At 39.1% G+C, this 6401-nt stretch overlaps 1 non-coding gene across 1 annotated transcript; it reads right to left on the bottom strand.

Annotated features, from left to right (window-relative positions):
- Positions 1-5761: 5761 nt before the first annotated feature.
- LOC145618726 (small nucleolar RNA R71) lies at positions 5762-5867 on the bottom strand. Its single transcript, XR_014107987.1, has one exon. It is a non-coding gene; the product is annotated as a small nucleolar RNA R71 (small nucleolar RNA).
- Positions 5868-6401: the final 534 nt, after the last annotated feature.

Here is a 6401-nt window from a genome sequence, read left to right on the forward strand (position 1 = left end):
GAACAATAGAGCTTGATAGAATGCCCATGCGTCTCTGAACAAAAGAGCTTTGATGATATGTCCACGCGTCTCTGAACAAAAGAGCTTTGATGATATGTCCACGCGTCTCTGAACAATGGAGCTTTGATGATATGTCCACGCGTCTCTAAACAAAAGAGCTTGATGATATGTCCACGCGTCTCTGAACAATAGAGCTTTGATGATATGTCCACGCGTCTCTGAACAAAAGAGCTTTGACGATATGTCCACGCGTCTCTGAACAAAAGAGCTTTGATGATATGTCCACGCGTCTCTGAACAAAAGAGCTTTGATGATGTCCACGCGTCTCTGAACAAAAGAGCTTTGATGATATGTCCACGCGTCTCTGAACAAAAGAGCTTGATAGAATGCCCACGCGTCTCTGAACAAAAGAGCTTTGATGATATGTCCACGCGTCTCTGAACAAAAGAGCTTGATACTTGAATGTTTGTTGCGATCGTTAGGTTGGCTGCGAACAGGAGCTTTGCTGAATGGTTGTATCCTGTAAAAATCAAAAGAATTGCCAAAAGACTTTGCTGGTGTTTTTTTTAGGGTTGACCAAAGGCTTGATGTGTTTCTTAGGGTTGACCTAAGGTGAATGATTGACTTGAGGTTAACTCAATGTGACTGACTGACTTGAGGTTGACCCAAGGTGAATTGACACGACATGACTCTATGTACATGACTCGTGTAGTGTGCGACTTGAAAATGCAAAAAAGAAAAAATTTTCCGTCATTTTGTGGATGGTACCGACTTTCTCCCGAAAAAAGAAAGACGCGAAAAAGAATCAAAGTGTTAAATGGTGCATGTTGAATGAGCTTAGTCAAGTATATGCATTTGATACTATCCCTCAAGGTATAAGGATTAATACCTCCTAAACTATCTTAGTTGACTTGATTATGAAAGTATTTAGGTAACTTAGACACGGAGGCTAAGCACTACATACTTTGATACAATGATGATTATAAGTGATGAGTGATGTGTGATATGACAAATTAAAGAATGCTTCAACGTTATCTTAAGACTTCATGACAAAGGGTTCCTAATGGGAAGTCTATTTGGTCATGTATCTATGATGTGTGTGAAAGTGACACTAAGGTTAGGCTGCAAAGGCTAACGGTGTGGAAAAGTATTATTTGATAAGAGTCAAATAATGATGACTCTTAGGCTAGGTAGGCTAATGATGTAAGGATCAAGCCCCCAAGTCTAGCTCTAAGTGAATAGGAATGAGCATTGGAGATCCCTTGATATGATCATGGTGTAAGTGTGTGAATGTGAAAATAAATGCATTTTTATTTTGGCCGCACCTCAATGTGAGATTGCCTACGTATCCGTTAGGAATCAGACCAAACGTAGCTCTAGCCGAACCTCGCACAAGTGTATGTATACCTCAAAAAGGTCTTTTAAGGGTTGTAATGTGGTTAGGCTAAAGGTTAGAGAAGAAGGGGATAAAGGCTCAAGACCCTGAATAAGCCCCCCAAGGTGTGTAACCTTGCTTTTGAATCTTTGTATTTTATGCTTGAGGTTTTTTCTCACTTTTGAGCTTTCTTTCTTTTTTTTATTTTTTATTTTTTTTTTTGCTTTTGTATTTTTATATTCGCATTTTTCTTATAAGTGTGGGCAATCTCGATCATGCGGTCTATCACTCACTTGGCATTCATGTTTCTTAGGCACGGTACCGAGCACTCGATAAGAGACGCAATCTGAGACATGTTCTTATCAAAGATATTTCATATCAAAGATATTGGAACACTTGCCTTTTTGTACACTTTTATTTATTTTTATATTATTATTTTGAGATCACACAAGCTTTTGTATTTAGAACTTGCATAAGTTGCACACCATCCCATCCCAAGGTTAAGTAGATGTGGGTTGAAAATGAAAGGTCTATCGTTAGACGAGGCTCAAAGTGGTTTATCAAGAAAATGATTATATATTTAAAGGGTGAGAGATATGATATGGCTACAAGAGGTGCCTCCCATCATTGATATACCTTGTGCTTAATTCGGCGTTTTTTTTTATTTTTTTATTTTTTTTTATTATTTTTTTTTTGAATAATGCAATGCAATGATCATATGCAAGAAATAAAATGCTCATTTTATTAAAAGAAAAAAGTAAATAAAAAGTCCTACAAAATAAAAACTAGGGGAGAATGAAAGGTGCCTATCCTAGACTTTATTGGGGAAAGGAGAAAAAAAAATAGAAAAAAGAGGTCATGAAATCTTGTCGTTGAAACTCGCCTCTTGTCTTGTGCTTTATCATCACTCGGTCTTCTTGCCGACTGGAGGTATAGGAAGCTTGTTATTGTCGATCAAATATTGGATGGCCTCCTTTAACTTCCAACAGCACTCAGTAGTATGACCCCTGCCCTGGTGATACTTGCATTATGCATTGGGATTCCAGCTAGCCGTCCTCCTTTCGATAGGTGGATCCCCAAACGGTCTAATTGGAGTTATAAGACCTTTTGCACGTAAACGATCAAATGCGGTGTCATAACTTATACCCATAGGTGTGATGTTTCTCATTTGTCCTCGTTTGTTCATGGCAAGGATCTCATCCAAGTCAAATATGCTAACGTTATTTGAATGGGTAGTTTTGGAAGAAGAAAGATTGTCGTTCTTCTTTCCTTTCCAGCCACTGTTATTATTGGTACTATTTTTGGCCTTCCTGTTGCTAAGAGGAGTATGAATGTGATTTGAATTAATGAGGTTTTCCATGGTCCTTTTGCCCGTGGCTTAGGAGCATTGAATTCTTCATTGAATCCTTGGTGAGAATTTTGTTCGATAACCATTATCCGACTTGCTAATCCTTCTACCACATTCAAGAGCATGGCAATGGCCTCTTGTAGTTTTCGAACGTCTTCTTTTAGGCTTGACAAATTTTCCTCGATATTATCTAGGAAAGACCCTTCATCTTCCTCAATCATGGCTACTTCATCAATAGAAGTTATACAAGTCATATCGATCATGGGCTCACTTACAGGTGTGATAAGGAGTGAAGGATCGAAGGATGTTTGATCTTCTGTGATGGCTAGAATCTCGAAAGTTTTATTTTCATCAATCAGGTTCTGAATCGCTTCTTTAAGTTTCCAACACTCCTCAGTGTCGTGACCCCTTCCTTGATGATATTTGCAGTGTTTACTAGGATTCCACTTAGGTAGCCTGGCTTCGGGAACTGGGTCTTTGATAGGTCCTATGGGCATGACCAGTCCTTTGTGGTGTAGTTTTTCGAAAGTTGTTTCATAACTCATACCGAGTGGAGTGAACACTCTTTTTGACCTTTGGATTCGCTGCTTAGAGGTGTTCATAGCATGTACTTCGTTAATGGGAGAGGAAGAAAAGGGATGGTCGTTCTTCTTTCCTCTCGCACTATTATCTTTCAAAAGGTCATCTTCGATGTGAATACCTATATCATATACAGCTTTGAAGGTGTTTAAATTGCTTTGGTACCTAAGGTTCTTAGAGTATTTTTCTTGGAGGTTCTTAATGAACATCCTGACAGATTCTTTCTCACTAGGTACTTCAACCACTTTCGCAGTAGTTTCCCTCCATTTATTAAAGAAGGAGGTGAATGATGAGTGACATTTTTGGCACTCATTTGGTTCTTTTTTGGATGATTTTTATTTCTTTTTATCTTTCTTTTCTTTAGTTTTCCTTAGTTTTATTCTTGTTCTCTTCATTTTATGCTTTTTGTAGTTAGTTTCTCTATTTTGTGCTTTTTCTAGTTTATTTGTTATTTTTCCCTTTTATTTGCTTTTTCTCCTTTGTTTGTAGGTTGTGATTGATTGTCCAAGGATTCCCGAGCTTCCTTTCCATAGTTTTCCATTGATTTTCATGCCTAAAGCTTGTGCAAGAAGTTTCAAGTCAATGTGAGGTTCAAGGAGCATGCTTCAAAGTCTTGTTTATGTCTTCTTCATGGCTCATTTTCTTCAAGATATTCAAGGAAGTTGCAGCCTACCTTGTCCTCCATCATCATCATCTAGGATGCGTGCACCTCGTGAGCAAGGGCAAAGAAGAAAGGAGGAAGTAGCAGCTCTGTGCGGGCGCACAAGAGGAGTGTGCGGCCGCACATCTGTCGTGTGCGGTCGCACATCAGGTGTGTGCAGGCGCACATGCCTGGGTGTGCTCCCGTGCGCACCATTCTCTCTCCTTCGAGCGCCCGCACCGATGTGGGTCTATTTTTGGAAGTCTTTCCCAACTTCCTCTTGGGATTGTTAGTTATTTCTTTCCATATATAGAGAGAAGATTAGATCTTCATGGGCAAGAATTAGATTAGATTAGATTTTAGAGAGAGAAAACATTAGTTCTTAGCATTTTTAGAGAGAGAAAGTGTGGGTTTGATGATTGATGATTGAAGATTGCTTCATTTGATTTGATTTCTATCAAGTTTGTAAGGATTCTTTACTCTTTAATGCAATTCAATGTTTGATTTCATTAGTATTGTTGTTTGATTTGGTTAATTGATAGTTTGATTGATTTGATTGAATTTGTTGGTTTCAATTGATGAACTTGAGAATGATGATTAGTTTAGCTTTGATTTTGATGTTCTTTATGGATTGTGAGTAGTTTATTTGCTAGGGTAGTGGTGAAGCATGTATTGATGATGAATTAAGGTTAATTTGGGGGAAATTGATTGAGTTGATGATGTGATTAAATTGGTTGATTGATTTTGTGCATGTGTGTGCTTGATTAGGCTTGATCACCCTTGTTATGCACACTAGATTGCATTGTGAGTTCACATTGATACGGACCATTGATTTGTGGCTTACATTTACTCGATTGAGATATCTTGTGATGTTTCCTAGCTAGTGTTTGATGTAGTTGACGCTAATTAGACCTCTAGGAGAATAGCTTGATGTACTCTTTTGGTTGCAATTTCGGTTTTCCCTCACATTGCTTGACTTGATTGGTTAATTCCCCGAGTTGATTGAACTTCATCGTTGATGCATGTGGATCCATTTCCCTAGTGCCTTAGCATTCATTTAGTACTAGCCTTTTTCATTGCCTAGCTTATTCTTAGTGTCTACCATATACCCCTTCTAGATTTCAGAATAGCTTAATTTTGGCATCGTGCATTTAATCTCCATTCCCTTGGGTTCGACCTTGACTTTCCGCTACGCTAAATAGGGGTTAGTTAAGCTACAAATATTGTTTGATAGGGTGGGGTGGTAGCCCAACGACCTACCGTTCTCCTCTCCATCAAAAAGGCGCCGTTGCCGGGGAATGGTGCTTTGAATGCATGTTGTTTTTGAGTCTATTCCACTCTATTTACAAAATACAAAAAGATTTTACACTTAGGCTACACTTGTAGCCGTGCTACTAATATTGTCTTTAAGTTTGTGTGTGTAGATCCTAAGTCATGGGAAGTAATTCAAGAGTTACCTTGAAGGAGCTTGGAGTGCCCGGGGCTTATAGGTATGAGAGCGCCATAGCTCCACCTATATCACCGGAGAATGACTTTGAAATAAGGCCGGAAACGATCACCCTAATTGAGAGGAGACAATATAGTGGGGCAAAGAACGAGAGCCCATTGAACCATCTTAAGGAGTTTGAAAAATATTGCAACACTATCAATGTCAATGGAGTTTCTCAAGAGTTTATCTGCCTTAAGTTGTTCCCTTTCTCTCTCATAGGAAGATCTTTGGAATGTCTAGACAAAGAAGTGAAGCCCAATTCCTTGAAGACATGGGATGATGTCACAAAGGCTTTCTTGTCTCGTTTCTACCCACCAAAGAAGACGACGGAGGCTAGAGCCTTAATCCAAAGTTTTAAGCAATTGCCTAGAGAGAATCTCTATGAAGCATGGGAGAGATACAAGGACTACCAAAGGGAATGCCCTCACCACGGAATTCCAACATATCAAGTGATCCAAATATTCTATAGAGGTCTGAGCTTTCAAGGTAGATCGAGCCTAGATGCCGGAGCCGGAGGGCCAATCATGAACAAGACGGAAGAAGAGGTTGTGGATGTAATAGATGATGTGGTAAGGAATTACATGGATTGGCATGATGTAGAGAGGGAATCGGTAAGCACAAGTTGCTCAACCGATCAATCTTATGTCATCAACGAATTGTCCACAATGGTCTCGGAGTTAGGAAAGGAGATGAATTCTCTCAAGAACAAGCTCGAAAGTCCTTCACAAGCTTCTAGTCTTCCCTCCCAATTTAAGGGGAGAGGTACATCTTCCTACTCTAATCCTCCTTTTGCTTCTTGTTGCGTGATTAGAGAATGCTTGGCTTGTGATATGTGTGGAAAGAATGATCATGATGCTTCTAATTGCTCCAATGTTCCTTGTGATAGATATGATGGATATGAGAATGTGCATGTGAATTGTGATGATAATAATGATTTTGGACCTAGATTTAATGCTCAAAAGATTGTTGG

Source organism: Chenopodium album, chromosome 26 (genome assembly GCF_948465745.1).
Source record: "Chenopodium album chromosome 26, dcCheAlbu1.1, whole genome shotgun sequence".
Taxonomy (NCBI): domain Eukaryota; kingdom Viridiplantae; phylum Streptophyta; class Magnoliopsida; order Caryophyllales; family Amaranthaceae; genus Chenopodium; species Chenopodium album.